The sequence below is a fragment of the Acipenser ruthenus genome, chromosome 1 (assembly GCF_902713425.1).
Source record: "Acipenser ruthenus chromosome 1, fAciRut3.2 maternal haplotype, whole genome shotgun sequence".
Taxonomy (NCBI): Eukaryota; Metazoa; Chordata; class Actinopteri; order Acipenseriformes; family Acipenseridae; genus Acipenser; species Acipenser ruthenus.
In genome coordinates, this window is record NC_081189.1 from 61,875,713 (window position 1) to 61,895,276 (window position 19,564).

The following is a 19,564-nucleotide window of genomic DNA, read 5'->3' on the forward strand; positions in this document are numbered from 1 at the left end:
GCATCAAACTCCATCATTCTCTGTAAACATAAAGATGTGTTCAGGTGTGTTTATACTGCAAGAAGGAAATCTGAGACCAGCAGAACATTTCACAGAACTAAGGTCCCTGCTCAGAACAGGACTCAGTAATTGAGAATTTGTACATTTCATATCATGTTACTGGTCGTATTTTGCATTACCATTATAGTCAACTTACTGTACATATTGGTACCGTAATTCCTTCACTGTTTCTTTCAAAAGGTACCACATAGATTTGTTTCATTCGAATCTGGTGTCTCTTCAGAACACAGTCAATGGTTGACAAGCTGACATTGTTCACACCATGAAATACATCATCGTCATCATCAATCCTGCTCTGTATTTCACAAAGGCGGATGTCATTACTGACACGGACCATCTCAACTATTGTCGACTCTTGCAGTTCAGTGAGGAGACGACCACGGCCACTACTATTCGATTTCCTTTCAATTCTAAAAGCAGAGTAATGAATACACAATGGTTATTTACTGTGAAATACTAATGTGACACAAAACATGCTCATATAGTAAATATATATGTTCTGTAATATGCACTTGACTTACCGATTCTCAGTACGAAATGTATGTATGATAGATAAAACCGCGGAGTGTCCCAGGTTTGGTTGAACTATCAACCCAGCTGCTTTCATTGTCAAGCCTCTGTTTATGACATGATCAATGACAGCTGCTCGTATTTAATTTGAGACAGCAGTACGCCTTTGTCTCACTTGTCCAGACTGTCTGCCCACAATACCACGACCTCGACCACATCCATGTCCATGTCCACGTCCACGACCACGTCCACCTTCCTCTGCTTACTCCATGCTTTCACACACTGCAACGTGTTTCCATTGGAAATCACAGCCTTTTATGCACAGCGTTACCATTTGATAAATGATTGATCAATTAAGCTATGTATTATTTTCACATGGAGAATGTTATTTAAATTAACAAGCATTGATTGTTAGCTACAGCAATGTGATTGTTGTAATTTGCAAAGAAGACATTCACATGTGAAACATGTATTAAAGTATAACAGTTGCATTTAAACAATTGAACATATGGTTTAGAATTGTGCATTTTGAATGTAAACCTGTGAAATGTGTGAATAGTTTAGCAAATTTAGAACTCAGTTTTTGTGTTTGTGTTAACTGTTTTGAGAATTGTGCTAATAGTTTCTGGAATTGTGATAATAGTTTCTTTTGCCATTGTTAAATGTTAGCCTTTAGGCGTAATTCGGGGGATGCCGTAGAGGGCTCTCTCCCGCTTTGCACTGCTTTTTTCTTATCCTATATCCTTTTCTTTAGCCAGTCTTACCTTCCCTCCGTGGAGTCTTGCCCGGTAGCGTCTGCCGATCTCTTCCGGGTGGAAGCTGATCCCAGTTCAGCCTCATTTAGTATTTCCAGCCAACCACACAATGCAGCGCTCGCCTCGTCAATTATTAGGGCATGGCCAGCGCTGCTCCACGTAGGTTATTGGCTGCCCCTCCTGTCTATCTCTCTCTTTTTCTCTACTTTAACCCAGCACTATTTCTGCTTCCTTGTCTGTGTTTGTTTTTTGTTGTTCGCTCCTTTCACTGCAGGCCATTTCTCTGCTCAGCACTCGCAAGATAGTATCAGCTATTTTCCTACCTGCTCAGTCTGCGCCATTCAAAGCACAGTGACATTCTCAACTTGGTCTGCGTTTTCATCAGAAAGACTGTTCCAACGTCACTGCTGTACTGCAACTCTTTCCCACCGACGCCTCACAGACCATGGTTACCACGGCAACGCCTCATCGAGTGACTACCGGGAGTGGTAAGTTGCCATGGCGACCAGGCAGCTTTAACAGGCAATGCGAGCCTGTGCCTCACTACTGCAATCTTCTGGTTCCTGCTGCTGCGCTTTTGCAACACACAAGCTTCAACTCGCCGAATTGTGACATCTGAATACTGCAGGCTCCTCTTCTATACCTACGTTAACTTACTTATTTCATCTCTAACTGTTCTAAAGCAAATGTTTTATACATAGACGAGGATTTTAATCGCATTAACCAAATATATGCTACCCTGCTTCACTGAAGCCAATAGTTTCAATTCCAATCACAACCTCTAGATGGCAGCATAACACCACAAGCTCTACATAATTTAAGCTGATTTGCTATTGCTGCGAATCTCGCACACTCCAAACTTTCTATCAATTCCTGCAGTTCATTGTCATTCCAAGGGATTCTCAGTACCCTCCTGCCTCAATTGCTACTTTATATTAACTTGAATTTTTCAAATCCAAACCCCTCCCCTTGAGGACCTCGTCATGAAGCCAAGCTTATCAGCTTTCTGAGATGTTAAGAATCCACTGTCACATTAATTTTCCAGCTTCCCTGCATCAGGCCATTCCTGCAACCTTCTTGTTCCCAGATTTGCACTTCCTCATTTGCCCCCAACTTCATCAAGGCACTTAATATAACTTTCAAAGTCCATTTCATTCAATTTGAGCTACCAGTCACATACGGAAACCTATGTGCTACGATTATCAACATTTCAGTCAAGCGTCCTCCTACACCGCAATAGACAATACACTCTTAGACTGCTCCTGATCAAATCAATAGGTTTTACAGCAGCCTCCGAGCAACCCATTCCCATCCTCTCAGGTTCTGCAGCGGCCTCAGATCTATGCATTCTTCATCTCTGCCCAAAGGCAGCCCCATCTCCGACATCATCTAAAAACGCCTTAACTCTCAAATACCAATTTCCACCGCACTCAACAGCTATCTGCTCTCTGCTCTCTACAGCAGGCCACTGCACACTACTGACAGCATTCCATCGTTTATTCTCTCAGATCTCTGCCCGTTCAGCAGATCTTGCCTCTACTGTTAATATCTCCTCATTACAGCAAATCTCGGCTCCCTCTTCAGATCTGCTCACTATTGCAGCATGCAAAAGTTGCTTTAGTTTACTGTTTAAGCCTGCAACTGCTCTCCTCCAGAGCTTCCAACACTCCAGCTTTCCTCCAATACCTGGATTTAAAAAAATATATATAATATATACGGCGCGCTTGACTTCCTCAGCAACTTAGTCATGTCTGCTCATCCTCTCAGATACTACAAGCTTTAATACATGGTACGAGACTGGAAATCTGTTTTGATTTATGAATTAAGGAGTTCCACTATTTGGAGAATGACTGGAGTTGTGAAACCCAAATCTCTGATTTATGAGTTTACCTTTTCCACTCCAAACAGACATGATGGTAGCAAACCGCTGATCAATCCTGTATTAACTAACACAGGTCGGCATCTCATCTCTCTGACTTTGTTTTTATAAACAACTCGGCAGTCGATTTCATATATTTGTTCAGGTCCAGCTGCCACCTCAGCCCTCATCAAACTCTGCAACACCAACATCTGCCGTTCAACTAAATACAACACTCTCCAACCTTCTGCAATCTGCTCATCACTACATGTCCCCACTCTTAGCCCCAGCGACCAAATCTTCATTTACCACTGGATGTAAAACATTTACAACTTTCTGCACTCAAAACAAAATACATCCCATTCTGATTTAATGAGCAACAGATTGTAGCCTCCATCACCCATGCAAGGGATTCTCTTCACTTAGCCCCCACTACCGTTAAAGCCTACATCTCCGGAATTCAGTATTTCTGCTGCCTCATCTCCGTCCCTTCTCCAACACTCCCATCCATCCCATCAGTTTGCTTGACACTCAGAGAAATCCTCAAGAGCACCCCCCCCCCCCTTCTCCCTCCTGGCTCCCTATATCAATAGACATCCTTCATTCTTTAATCTCTACCCTCAGAAAAGGCTGCTCTGTCTATTCAATGACCTGATCATGGAAGTACTTTGTCTAACTGCTCTTGTGAAGCACTTCCTCTGCAGGACTCCTGAAGGAACAGAGTGCACCCTGTGAACTAACCGTGACAACACCAGTTGATTTACCGGTTTAAAAAAAAAAAAAAAGCAACAGTTACCAGGACATCAAGGGGAATACAATGGATAGACTTGGAGCGTTAAGCCATTTCAACCATGAGGTCTTGTGAACCATTCTGTGCACCCAGATACTGGACTTTGGCCAGCTGTAGTAATTTTACTACAGAATACTACACCTTGCGTAAAAAAATAAAATAAAATAAAATAAGTTAACCATACTCAGTGTTAAACATGGTGGAGGTTGTGTGATGGTCCGCAAGTTTCACAGCCCTGTCCCAGAAGCAGACCCCAACCCGCGGCAAGTTCCTCCTTTCAATCAGCTGGTGTTCCACTAAACTCCACACTCTCCAGCCTCCTCCAGTCGGCCTGCAGCTTCAGGGCGAATTGCCTTCGCCCCTTCCACTCGCTCTTCTTATTCTACTGCCTGGTCTTCCTTCACCACATTCTGTGCCCAGATTCGTATCTCTCTCACCACCTATAACCTTCAGCACCTCCTTGCCTTTATGTCAGACCTCAGGCTATCCCTTAACTTGGCCCGTTCCTCCATCAGGACTTATCTCTCAGGTATCCAGCACCAGTTCCTCCTCCGTTCCCCCCCCTGCTCCTTTCAATCCCGGAGGTCCGCCTGAGAGTCTCGCATCCTCCTCTCCATCAAGACAACCAATCTCATCGGAATCTCCAGTTTTACAGCCATCAGCCTGCGGTACTTTGACCTCACTCAAGTCCCCGGAAATAACTTCCTCTTATTCATCACGACTTCAAAAACAGACAGTTACATCAAGATCCAGAAGTTCCGCAACCTGGTCCCAGGAGTAGACCCCAACCCTCGTCTCGTACCACCCTTCATCAAGACAATATTCAACTGAATAACTCTCTCTCCGGCCTCCTTCAATCAGCACGTGGATTCATGGAGAACGCTCTCGCCCTTCTCCTTTGTCTCATCACTGCTCTCCGGCAAGGATGCTTCAACCTATTCGACGACATCGTCATGGAAACCCTGTGTCTGACCGCCGCCTTTGGATTTCTCCGCTGTGCAGAATTCTTAACTCCATCAACTTCCAGCTTCCCAGCTCTAGGCCTCAAGCGCTCCGATCTCTCTCAAATCCCCGGAAACCACTTTATCCTCCACATCAGATTTTCAAAAACAGTCCAATTAAGCTAAGGATTCCGTGTCTTCCGTCGGATCCCCTCTTCATCGACAGCTCCAGATCTATAGTTACGAGACACTGGTTCTCATCCCGTTTATGCCAAGCACTCGTTAGCTTGCCCGTAGTGGGGGGCGCCCTCTCCGCCAGTCCCACCAGAGGTTTCCTCCCTGCAGGGGGGGGGGGGGGGCGGGTTTCCTCTCCACAGTGCGGACGTCTTATAGGCATAGGTTGTCTACTAACATCTCTTGTCTTTTCTCTTTTCTTCTAGCTTTTGTCTATGTGTGCGGCACTGCGAACTCTTTTCTATCCCACGGTACGGTTCTTGCGGTGAACCGGGGGTCCTCTTTTTGGGGGAAGTGAGTCTCACTCCCCCGGCTGTCTTGGTCGGCCTCTCGTCTCAACCACTGCCGCCCGGCTGTTCCTCGCCGGCCTGAGGGGACCCCCAGCCACATCCTATTCTTCTGCTGCTTATGCGCTAAGCCTTCCAGGCCTCAACCTTGCTGTCCCATCTCCTCTCTTCCATTTCAGGTCCAGGACCATTTCAGCCCCCTCATGCAGTAGGTCGTGCCTCCACCTGCAGAGCGGGCCCCGACCAAGGGGGGGGGTTCTCTGTTTTCGTCTCTCCTAAACGGACCCGAGACATTTTTCCTAAGCTCTCCACGCTGCCCAGCTGCCGGCTTAGCTGCCTCAGGATGCTGCACTGAGTTGCGAAGGATCTGTCCTTTTGTCCTGTTCGTCCCCTTCCTGTCTCTTGCTACACTAAACGCCCAGCAGCCAGAGGAGCGAGAGTCAGATTTGTTGTATGTTATGTGTCTAAACTTTGCTCTTTCTCTCTCACTTTTACGTCACCCAGCAGTCGGAGGATGCTGCCTGACCCAGCGGAAAGTGTTTATATCTAATCCTTTGCTCTTCTCGTGTCTCCCTGTCTATGTCGCCCAGCAGCCAGAGGATGCTGCCTGACCCGACGAGAAGGGAAAACTCTTCGTCTACCCTATCTCGTCCTGCTATCAGTATCTAACCTCAATGTTACTAAGCACCATTCCCAAACTCCATTCCTTAATCTCGCCATCCCTCTCAAACTCGTCTCACTCTTAAACTCTCAAATCTCTTGCCCCTCTCAAGCCTCCTAAGCAACCGGAGAAATCCTCTCATCTTGCCTCATTCTCAATATCTCACTCCCAATTTCGCCTCCTCTCAAGCCCTCGTAGGCAACCTTCTCCTTCTATATCTGTGGGTCCTGCCTATATCTTAACATAGCCAGAAGTTACTTAGTTACAAAAGGGTGAACGGTGAGTCTCTTTAGAATTGGGTCTGATAATTATGTGGTCCTTTACTTGACATTTCTCACCGATTATTCTGGTAACCATAAAAGAGAGGAGTCAATGAATGAAACAAAAAGAGTTCATCTCATATGAAAATGTAATAAACTGAGTGACCATTTTACAGACAAGCTTTTTTGTGGATGAGTTTCAGTATAAGCGAACTACATTGTGTAATAATATGGATCGGTTTTTGACAAAGCCTGCTTCTAAGACAGCCAGTGCGGAATTTGAGCATGGAAGTCATGTTTCAAAAATATATTGAGCTGGGGTTTACATATGCTGGATCTGTGACTAACCCACCATCACAGTGTGTTCTTTGTGGTGAAATACGTACTCATGAAAGTACGAAGCCTTCAAAAATGCACCGTCACTTAGAAACCAAGCATCCTTCCCAAGGACAAACCAATTGATTTTTTTCAGAGAACATTCGCTGTGATGTGGATGAATAATATGTGGCCGGATAGGAATGAACGATTCGATGTTCAGTAAACATACATGTATATTTGTCAGCGAATCTGAAAAAAACAATAGGATGTCAATTTTCAAGCAAGCAGTGTAAATACTAAAGCTCTCAGTACGTCCTATATGGTGGCTTCAAGGCTAGCAAAAGCGATAAGCCCCACACCATTGCTGAACCACTATAGCGCCATGTGCTGCTGGCATGGCAACCATTATGCTGGGACCTGATTCACAAGTAAATTAAAAGTTATACCCCTTTTAAGCGATTCGGTTGCATGGCGCATTCATGAAATGGCTACTGACATTCATGAACAGCTTTACATGAAAGTGAAAAACAGTGACTTTTTTGCTATCCAACTCCATGAATCATCTGATGTGTCAGGGGGCTGCACAGCTCCTTTTGTAAGATACATTTGCGACGGATCTGTGCAGGAGGATGTATTGTTTTGTCTTCCACTTTCAGGTCGAGCTACTGAGGGAAGCATTCATGACACTTTTTCTGAGACAGTTAAAGATGCTGGACTGTACTGGGAGGGGTGTATTGATTTATGTACAGATGGTGCCAGAGCTATGACAGGAAAGAAAAGTGGTCTGGCAACTCAAACTGAGCATGTTACACGCAATGCTATGTGGACTCATTGTTCAATACAAAGTGAAGCTGTAGCTGCTAAGAATATGCCTGCTAATCTTCACAAGGTGCTTGATGATGCTGTAAAACTGGTGAACTTCATCAAAGGTCGACCAACTAATGCACGTTTATTTTCCGTTTGTTTTTGTTTTGCTGTTTCATACCGAAGTACGACAGCTTTCCTGTGGGAAGGTTCTGACACATTTGTTTGAGCTGAGACGAGAAGCAGTGGTTCTTCTGTAGAAACAAAGATTTCCTTATGCTGGACTTCTTCAAGATTCATAGTGGCTTGCAATGCTTGCTTATCTCGCTGGTGTGTTTGATCGGCTCAGTGAGCTCAACAAACATCTGCAGGGATGTGATACGAATCTTCTTTTTATGAATGACAAGATCGGAGCATTCATTCATGTGCAGGATGGCAGTTTTGAAACTTTCTCTCTGGTGGCAGATTAGATGAGAGAATTAATTCTGTGAGTTGAAGATAAATGACATCATCCTGTTGCACTTGAAAGGCCTACAAAACCAGCTGCGGCATTATTGTCCTCGAGTTACAGCAACAGGTAGCCATTGGATAAGAAACCCATTTGAAGAAGATGCTATTAAAAATACAGCCTTTCCCTCAGCAGTACAGGACAAGTTTGTGGATTTATCATGCAATAATACCCTGAAGCTCACTTTTCCAAAACCATTACTTTGTGATTTTTGGTTATCATCCTCACGGAATACTAAGAACTACTATTCGAAGCCATGAAAGCATACCTGCCAACTTTTTTATCAGCAAATTAGTCATATGCTACAGCATCTGACAATAAAGAGCATTATACTATAAGAATTCTTAGATAGATAGTGATTCATTATGATATATTCAAACCTTTTTTAGTTTCCCCTGTAGAGCGTGGTGTGTAGCAACCTAAGTTCGCTGCGAGATTCCGTCCATAGTAGGTAGTTTTTACTTGAGGTTTTTACAGTACAAGTCTGCTTCTCATTCACACTGTACCTTACGTTAAAGGTAACAGCAGCTGGCAGCCCTGTTTAAACTTGATTTTGAGGGGTATGTTTTCTCAGCCATTTCAAAACCCAGCCGGTAGTTTTTAAGTTACAGAATTGCTAATTTTTTTTTTTTTACAAATGAGTCAGTTTTTGTTGGCGCTAAAATAAGTCAAAAACTGCTGCGTGTTTAAACACCACACACGGCAGGCGGATAGTACTCATGGACTAGGAGTTCCTTTTTTTGGAACCGAAAAAATGAATAAAGTATTTAGTGAGTTATTTTAATTTTTCTTTGCGCATGCACGGTTTATTTTTCCTAACTCAAAAGTTACACATGCGCAGTCAGGCTCCACCACCAACAGTAAGTTACTGGATATTTGTTTAATTATTCTCTTTGGGTAATTCAATTTGAATTCCTCAGACTTATTTCTTCCTTAGACTTATGACTACATTTTTTACGACTTTTTTTTTTTTTTTTTTAAATGATTCCAACCTTAACTAACTCTGTGAAGCTAAACCCCTGGATGCAGTACTATGATTGACAGCTCTATCTCCAATGGGGACTCCAGAAGTTGATGTAACAACAAATTAAATTGTACCTCTTTGTGGCAAAGTGGTGAATACGTGCAGGCCCGGAAGAAACAGACAGACAGAGACAGCAAGGTTGGTGAAGCTGAGCAGTTGGTTGTGCTCAGCATTTAATAAACAAAACAAGAGAACACAAAAACAGGACACGGCACTCTACACCAAAATAAAATAGACAAACAAAACGTACTAAACACTTAACAAACGGTGCACGGAGAGACAAACAAACACGGTGAGTCTATAAACACTTATTATTTACGTTGTTTTACTTTCCTTCTCCACACCCGTTCTCCACTCACCGAACACCCAACCCTGAGTGAGTGAAAACATGCTGCTTTTATGCAGTTGTACCGAGACACGATTGCTAGTCAATCATTCAATTGGAATCTCGGTACAACTGCACGTGAATTAATTAAGTGTACTCCCGTGACCACACATTACATTTTAACCAGCACGTGAAGTGATTTGTGCCATCCTCGTGCCTAAATACAAATCTACATTTTTAAATCACTCGTGTTACACAGAACCTTTTATATCCAGTGTACCAATGACTATACACCAACATTTACACATGCAACATACAAAACAGAAACGCACACAAGGGCAGGGCACATTGCCACATATACCCCCCCTTGTGCGCAACACACATGGCCTCAACGGCCACCTCCCCCCTTAAAATCCCAAAAGTCTTGCTTAAAGCCCCGAGCCAAAAACAGGGACTTCAAGGGGTTCACAGGCGGCAATGCTGCCAGTAGCCAGGCTGCTGCTACTGGCAGGGCTGTCAGCGTAACTGCTGACAGCTCCTAGGCTGACTCCTTCAGCTGGGGCAGTCCTGGCAGTGGAAAAGCTGCAGGGGCAGGTGGTTCCCCAACCTCCCCCTTCTTCGTAACCGGCAGCTCCCCATGGTGGGGCTCCGGCCACAGTACTTCCTGCAGTGAAAGTGCTGCGGTGGGAGTAGGTCTCCTGACCTCCCCCACGATCTCCAGCAGCGAAAGTGCTGCAGTGGGAGCAGGTCTCCTGACCTCCCCCATGAGCTCCGGCAGCGAAACTGCTGCTGGGGTTGGTGGTCTCCAGACCTCCTCCCCCTTCTTCGTGGCCGGCAGTTCCCCTTGGTGGGGTTCTGGCCACCATACTCCCTGCGGTGGAGGTGCGGGAAGCAGAGACAGCTCCTGCTGTTCTGCTCCTGGCAGTGGCGGAGGCAGAGGCAGCTCCTGCTCCTCTGCTCCTGGCAGTGGCGGAGGCAGAGGCAGCTCCTGCTCCTCTGCTCCTGGCAGTGGCGGAGGCAGAGGCAGCTCCTGCTCCTCTGCTCCTGGCAGTGGCGGAGGCAGAGGCAGCTCCTGCTCCTCTGCTCCTGGCAGTGGCGGAGGCAGAGGCAGCTCCTGCTCCTCTGCTCCTGGCAGTGGCGGAGGCAGAGGCAGCTCCTGCTCCTCTGCTCCTGGCAGTGGCGGAGGCAGAGGCAGCTCCTGCTGCTCTGCTCCTAGTGGTGAAGGTGGCAGAGGTAGAGGCAGCTCCTGCTGCCCTGCTCCTAGTGGTGGAAGCAGTAGAGGTGAGAGCAACGTGTAGTCTCCTGGCGATGGAGGTGGGAGTAGCGTGTAATCTCCTGGCGATGGAGGTGGGAGCAGCGTGTAGTCTCCTGGTGACGGAGGTGGGAGCAGCGTGTAGTCTCCCCCTTTTGCAGGGGAATGGTGCTGCTCTGCCTCTCTTGCAGGGGACTGGTGCAGCTCTGCCTCTCTTGCAGGGGACTGGTGTGGCTCTGCCTCTCTTGCAGGGGACTGGTGCGGCTCTGCCTCTCTTGCAGGGAACTGGTGCGGCTCTGCCTCTGAAGGGGAAACCAGCAGGCATTCTTCCTCTGCTGGTGGAGATGGGGACAGCAGGCATTCTTCCTCTGCTGGTGGAGGTGGAACCAGCAGGCATTTTCCCTCTGGTGGCAACTTGGGTCCTAGGGCTGTGGAAGCCCCGACTTCCCTCTCTTTGGGCTGTGGACGCACCGACTCCTCCCTTTTGGGCTGTGGACCCACCGACTTCTCCCTTTTGGGCTGTGGACGCACCGACTCCTCCCTTTTGGGCTGTGGATGTTCGGGCTCCCCCCACTCAGGCGTAGGACGTTCGGGCTCCTCCCACTCAGGCGTAGGACGTTCAGGCTCCTCCCACTCAGGCGTAGGACTTTCGGGCTCCTCCCACTCAGGCATAGGACGTTCGGGCTCCTCCTCCATCTCTATGAAGGTGCAGCTGGCCATGAATCCTCCTGCTGGAGACCCTGCTACCTGGGCTGCTGTTCCACTTATAGCTGCCTCCAGGTAGCTGAGGACCAACTCCACACCTTCCTCCCAGGTGCTTAGGGTGTGTTCCCTCCCATAGGCCTCCCATCGCTCCCTGTCTATCAGCCACAGGATCCGGGTGGCTATGGGCATAGACTGGGCCTCCAGCCCAGCATTGTCCAGGATCCAGTCCCGTAGTTTCCTGGCGTCTTCTGCCATTGTCATTTTTTTTTTTTCAAAAGAAACTGCGGTACTCTTTCCGGCCTGAGTCTGGGGGGCGCTGTTATCCCACTTCTGCTGACACCATAACAGGACACAGCACTCTACGCCAAAATAAAATAGACAAACAAAACGTTCTAAACACTTAACAAACGGTGCACGGAGAGACAAACAAACACGGTGAGTCTATAAACACTTATTATTTACGTTGTTTTATTTTCCTTCTCCACACCCGTTCTCCACTCACCGAACACCCAACCCCGAGTGAGTGAAAACATGCTGCTTTTATGCAGTTGTACCAAGACACGATTGCTAGTCAATCATTCAATTGGAATCTCGGTACAACTACACGTGAATTAATTAAGTGTACTGCCGTGACCACACATTACATTTTAACCAGCACGTGAAGTGATTTGTGCCATCCTCGTGCCTAAATACAAATCTACATTTTTAAATCACTCGTGTTACACAGACCCATTTATATCCCGTGTACCAATGACTATACACCAACATTTACACATGCAACATACAACACAGAAACGCACACAAGGGCAGGGCACATTGCCACACTCTTTCAGATATTTACAGTCAAGATATTAGTCAGTATATATTTTGTAAGTACAAAGCCTTCAAAAATGCACCGTCATTTAGAAACCAAGCATCCTTCCCAAGGACAAACCAATTGATTTTTTTCAGAGAACATTCGCTGTGATGTGGATGAATAATATGTGGCCGGATAGGAATGAACGACTCGATGTTCAGTAAACATACATGTATATTTGTCAGCGAATCTGAAAAAACAATAGGATGTCAATTTTCAAGCAAGCAGTGTAAATACTAAAGCTCTCCGTGCGTCCTATATGGTGGCTTCAAGGCTAGCAAAAGCGATATGCATTATAGGAAATGAGACAGCAACAGGATGCTTGAGGAGCTGACACACCCACAATTCATATATGCATTATATACACTTCAAAACATAAGCATAACAGATCTATATTCGTAATACTAATATATTGTGTACGATAACGTATTACAAACAATATAATGTGCATGATAATTAATATTACCAAATGCTTGGGGGCTTGTTTCAGAACACAAAAATGACGTAATAAATTGCTCACAAACAATTATGAATTTGCAGCATTTGACTCTTCATTTATGTTCTGTGTGAACTGTGACGCACAATACATACAGTATAGTGGTGAATACACTAGGGTAGCTGCATTTGAACAACAACAAAAAAGCAAATGCAGCACTTAAAAGTGTTCTTCTATTTTTTTTGTGTGTGTTATTTACCCCAGCGTTTTGTTTACATGTTGAAATCCCTAGTTAACGGAGTTACAAGTATCTGGCTCATGCTCTGACAAGGCTTTCCAGCACACACTGCTTAACTGGTGAGTTCACTTCACACAACATCTGAAACGCTGCACAAAAATACACACACACATGTTTCAATTACCCACAATAGCACTAAACACCTTTATTATGCAGCTAACATATTAAAAACAGACAACACAGAGAATAAAGCAAACTGGTGCCAGTTGGTTCTCTTAAAAGACTAAAATAGACTCATTTTCATTTTGCAGCCCTAGGCGTTTACATACAGCTAAACACTTTTTTTTTCACAACCAAACAAGTTACCATGGTTTTTATCACTGGACTGTAGAGCTACCTATTAGGAATGGAACAATGCATTCATCCTAAAAGACATTAACCATCGATGTAAATTGTACAATACAGAATGTAGAATGATTCTAACTATGTTAACAAGAGTAATTTCCATTAAGAGCAGGGGTCGCAAACTGTTTGTGCAAGAGAGCCAAATTGAATAGAAATGTAGTGTAAGTGGTTTGCAAAGAGCCAGTTGTTACAACAAATCAAACCCTATACAGGATTAAACAGACTCCAGCAACAGAAACACCAATAAGAGCAGAGGGTAGGTGGACCAAAAAGAACAGTGAGGTAGTATGTGAGGACTATTTGGTCATTCCAAGAGCCAGGTATGGCTCGGGAGACGTAGGTTGGCGACCCCTGCTCTATAGAATGTTCATTTTTTACATTAATTGTGCACGTGCTGCATAGGCTAATAGAGCATATAGAATAGAAACTGGTCAAATATGTTTTTCTGTCATCTTTAAATTACTTCTAGTGGTTCTAGTGCTTTTTTCATCCTATAGGGGGCAGTAAATACATATGAAACCAAAGGAAGCTAACCAACAATCTGTCTTTTTACTTGTTTAACACCCAGTGCACTGAAAGGACATTTCTCCATATTCAGTTGACACCTGCAAATAGTTGTATATTGACTGTTTATTAATTTGGCACCAAGTCTTCTAACATACTCAAAATGTGTGTGTGTGAGTGTGGTTTTTTTTTTAAGTGATTGAATTTTTATTGGAACAAGATTATGCTGAGTTAAACAAAAAGGGCACTTTTTTTTCCAATAAAGCAAGTAATAACTTCTAAACAAAAAAAGATAAAGTACTTTTATAATATATACCAACAGCTGATTTCTTAAAGGCAACAGATCACCTTTTCTCACTGAGATCAACTGATATTGGCTACTGTGAGGCTGCTGTTAAGATATATTACACATTACATGTATTATGTGTCTATGTGACGGGGTACTCCCCGCCCCTGTGCATATTATGTATAATGTTGTATTTTATTATGTATTATGTTTTGAAGGATGGGCGAAAACCTGTCCGCCATTATTTGTTATTGTTTTTAAATACCTCTCATGTGAATGCATGACTGTCAGCTAGTAATTATTGAATTAGCTGACAGTCATGCAGCCTTCTAAACTCATGCAGAATATGGCCGAGGGGTTAATAAGATAATTAAGAGCCAGTTAATCCCTCTGCCATAATATAAAAGACCTGCAGCTTTGGCTGCACAGGGTGGGTTGTACACCTGAGAAAAGACAAGTAAAAGCATACTCAAAGTAAACAATTGCTACTCATGCTGGCTTTAAACCAGCACGATACTTGTAACCATTATTGTTTGTTTGTTTGTTTGGTTTGGCCCTCATTCCTTTTGCTTTATGAAAGTCTTTTGTTGCAGCTCCCACCTCCACCACCAGAGAGAGACTACCTGCAACTCCGGCCTCCACCACCAGGGGGAGACTACCTGCTGCTCCCGCCTCCACCACCAGAGGGAGGCTACCTGCAGCCCCTACTACCGCAAGAGGGAGACTACTTGATGCTCCCACCTCCACCACCAGACGAGCTGGAGCTACCTCCACCACCAGAGGGAGAGGAGCTACAGCTGCTTAAGCCTGCAATGCCTAGGGCTGTAGAGCCTGAACCGCCTGGCAGCATTTGCGCTGTTAGCCGTAGAAATGCAAGCCACATGTCCAGAAGAAGTAGCCTTTCCACTGCTGGAGTGTGCCACCCCACTGTCAGCATTTTTGCTGCCAGGATTGCCGTCCATGGGCCCCTTGTTATTGTTTTTAAATACCTCTCGTGTGAATGTGTGACTAGTCATTATTGAATTAGCTGACAGTCACGCAGACTTAGTAAACTTGTGCAGACTATGACTGAGGGGTTAATAAAATAATTAATAACCAGTTAATCCCTCGGCCATAATATAAAAGACATGCAGCTTTGGCTGAACGGGGTAGGTTGTCCAGCGGAGAAAAGAGACAAGTACAAAGTAAACAATTGCTACTCGTGCTGGCTTTAAACCAGCACAATACTTGCTACAATTATTGTTTGTGTGTTTGGTTTGGCCCTCGTGCCTTTTGCTTTATGAAAGTCTTTTGTTTTGTTTAAATTTTGTTTAATAAACGCACCACAGCGCTTTTCATACCCCAGTCTGCTACTGTTGTGTGGTTTGAGTTCCTGGTCTGACGTCATCCACCAACCATCCTATTCACAGTCTAGAATAAAAGAAAAAGACCAGGGCCTAAGACCCCAAAGCATTTTATTTGTAGCTGGTGCATATTGATATCAATACAATTCATTTGTCACTCATGCTAATTCCATCTGTACAAGGATTTTGCACACATTACATTCATTATTATAAAACACCTACTGTGTGTCATGTTTTCTTTGAAAAATAAGATGTTGAAAATGTCTTTGTGAGATGAGCATGGTTTCATTATTTAAAATTTATATATATTTTTAAAGATCCTTTTCATACATATTGTTCAAACATAATTCTAATTCTAGCTGCCATGTGCATCACTTTACATACATTATTCATGTTTTCTACTCTGTTTGGCTTAATGGAAGCCAATGGCCATCACACTTTCTTGCGATTTATTGGCCTTTAAGCTTAGAAACCTTAAGGCTGACACAAGCTCCAGGGATTTGGGGACCAACCACCTGAGATTTCCGGAGCCGTCACAGAATGAAGAGCCTGAAATCCCATCCCAAGCTATTATTTCTCTAGACTATTGTTTGAGGCAGAATTTAGCAAAAAAAGAATCATACAGTAAAGCTTACTGCTGTGTCATACATACAGATTTATGAAGGTCTTTACAAGAATATACTGGCAGTAATTTTCCAGAAATGTGGCGGTATGGCAATCAATGTTGACTGAAGGAAATTGTCTGAACCTTTAAGCTTGTCTTCCCCTGTATAGCAGGCATCCCTCAGTTCCCACCATAGCCAGTGTTTTATTTACTATACATAGTGAAAAGGTCAGTGTAACAGAAACTATTAGCACAATTCTCAAAACAGTTAACACAAACACCAAAACTGAGTTCTAAATTTGCTAAACTATTCACACATTTCACAGGTTTACATTCAAAATGCACAATTCTAAACCATATGTTCAATTGTTTAAATGCAACTATTATACTTTAATTCATGTTTCACATGTGAATGTCTTCTTTGCAAATTACAACAATCACATTGCTGTAGCTAACAATCAATGCTTGTTAATTTAAATAACATTCTCCATGTGAAAATAATACATAGCTTAATTGATCAATCATTTATCAAATGGTAACGCTGTGCATAAAAGCTGTGATTTCCAATGGAAACACGTTGCAGTGTGTGAAAGCATGGAGTAAGCAGAGGAAGGTGGACGTGGTCGTGGACGTGGACATGGACGTGGATGTGGTTGAGGTCGTGGTATTGTGGGCAGACAGTCTGGACAAGTGAGACAAAGGCATACTGCTGTCTCAAATTAAATACGAGCAGCTGTCATTGATCATGTCATAAACAGAGGCTTGACAATGAAAGCAGCTGGGTTGATAGTTCAACCAAACCTGGGACACTCCACGGTTTTATCTATCATCCATACATTTCGTACTGAGAATCGGTAAGTCAAGTGCATATTACAGAACATATATATTTACTATATGAGCATGTTTTGTGTCACATTAGTATTTCACAGTAAATAACCATTGTGTATTCATTACTCTGCTTTTAGAATTGAAAGGAAATCGAATAGTGGTGGCCGTGGTCGTCTCCTCACTGAACTGCAAGAGTCGACAATAGTTGAGATGGTCCGTGCCAGTAATGACATCCGCCTTCGTGAGATACAGAGCAGGATTGATGATGACGATGATGTATTTCATGGTGTGAACAATGTCAGCTTGTCAACCATTGACTGTGTTCTGAAGAGACACCAGATTCGAATGAAACAAATCTATGTGGTACCTTTTGAAAGAAACAGTGAAGGAATTACGGTACCAATATGTACAGTAAGTTGACTATAATGGTAATGCAAAATACGACCAGTAACATGATATGAAATGTACAAATTCTCAATTACTGAGTCCTGTTCTGAGCAGGGACCTTAGTTCTGTGAAATGTTCTGCTGGTCTCAGATTTCCTTCTTGCAGTATAAACACACCTGAACATATCTTTATGTTTACAGAGAATGATGGAGTTTGATGCCAGCATGTCTCCACGTGAATACATCTTCTTTGATGAGGCAGGCTTCAACTTGGCAAAAAGACGCAGACGTGGCCGAAACATAATTGGACAGCGTGCCACTGTGGATGTGCCTGGGCAGTGTGGAGGTAACTTCACTATGTGTGCTGCCATCTGCCAGCATGGAGTTGTTTGCCACAGTCCATTGCTTGGCACATACAATACAGAGCGGCTGCTAGTTTTCCTAGGGGAACTGCACAATCACCTTGTCCCACCCAATGCAGCAATGTTGGCAGGAAGAGAGGCCACAACGCTTGCCATCATGTGGGACAATGTGCGTTTCCATCATGCTGTGCTGGTGCGGGAGTGGTGTAACAGGGGTGTTGTTACTGTGTGGGTATCTGCTGATAGACGAGAGAGAGAAACAGAGGTTCAGGTTGAAAACGCCTCTCAGGCACCGAGGTTTTGGTGTAGAATTTACAGGCAGTTGCAGTAGGTGGGGGACACCATTATGGTCCCAGCAATGTTAGCCCTAGTGTGGGAGGCCACACACACAAGTGTACAAAAAATACAATAATGCAAACTAAAACACTTTTCCAAAAACAACTAGGAAATAAAAGTTGGCCTACACGTGGCCAAACACTATACAGTGCCTTGCGAAAGTATTCGGCCCCCTTGAACTTTGCGACCTTTTGCCACATTTCAGGCTTCAAACATAAAGATATGAAACTGTAATTTTTTGTGAAGAATCAACAACAAGTGGGACACAATCATGAAGTGGAACGAAATTTATTGGATATTTCAAACTTTTTTAACAAATAAAAAACTGAAAAATTGGGCGTGCAAAATTATTCAGCCCCCTTAAGTTAATACTTTGCAGCGCCACCTTTTGCTGCGATTACAGCTGTAAGTCGCTTGGGGTATGTCTCTATCAGTTTTGCACATCGAGAGACTGAAATTTTTGCCCATTCCTCCTTGCAAAACAGCTCGAGCTCAGTGAGGTTGGATGGAGAGCATTTGTGAACAGCAGTTTTCAGTTCTTTCCACAGATTCTCGATTGGATTCAGGTCTGGACTTTGACTTGGCCATTCTAACACCTGGATATGTTTATTTGTGAACCATTCCATTGTAGATTTTGCTTTATGTTTTGGATCATTGTCTTGTTGGAAGACAAATCTCCGTCCCAGTCTCAGGTCTTTTGCAGACTCCATCAGGTTTTCTTCCAGAATGGTCCTGTATTTGGCTCCATCCATCTTCCCATCAATTTTAACCATCTTCCCTGTCCCTGCTGAAGAAAAGCAGGCCCAAACCATGATGCTGCCACCACCATGTTTGACAGTGGGGATGGTGTGTTCAGGGTGATGAGCTGTGTTGCTTTTACGCCAAACATAACGTTTTGCATTGTTGCCAAAAAGTTCGATTTTGGTTTCATCTGACCAGAGCACCTTCTTCCACATGTTTGGTGTGTCTCCCAGGTGGCTTGTGGCAAACTGTAAACGACACTTTTTATGGATATCTTTAAGAAATGGCTTTCTTCTTGCCACTCTTCCATAAAGGCCAGATTTGTGCAGTATACGACTGATTGTTGTCCTATGGACAGAGTCTCCCACCTCAGCTGTAGATCTCTGCAGTTCATCCAGAGTGATCATGGGCCTCTTGGCTGCATCTCTGATCAGTCTTCTCCTTGTATGAGCTGAAAGTTTAGAGGGACGGCCAGGTCTTGGTAGATTTGCAGTGGTCTGATACTCCTTCCATTTCAATATTATCGCTTGCACAGTGCTCCTTGGGATGTTTAAAGCTTGGGAAATCTTTTTGTATCCAAATCCGGCTTTAAACTTCTCCACAACAGTATCTCGGACCTGCCTGCTGTGTTCCTTGTTCTTCATGATGCTCTCTGCGCTTTAAACGGACCTCTGAGACTATCACAGTGCAGGTGCATTTATACGGAGACTTGATTACACACAGGTGGATTCTATTTATCATCATTAGTCATTTAGGTCAACATTGGATCATTCAGAGATCCTCACTGAACTTCTGGAGAGAGTTTGCTGCACTGAAAGTAAAGGGGCTGAATAATTTTGCACGCCCAATTTTTCAGTTTTTTATTTGTTAAAAAAGTTTGAAATATCCAATAAATTTCGTTCCACTTCATGATTGTGTCCCACTTGTTGTTGATTCTTCACAAAAAA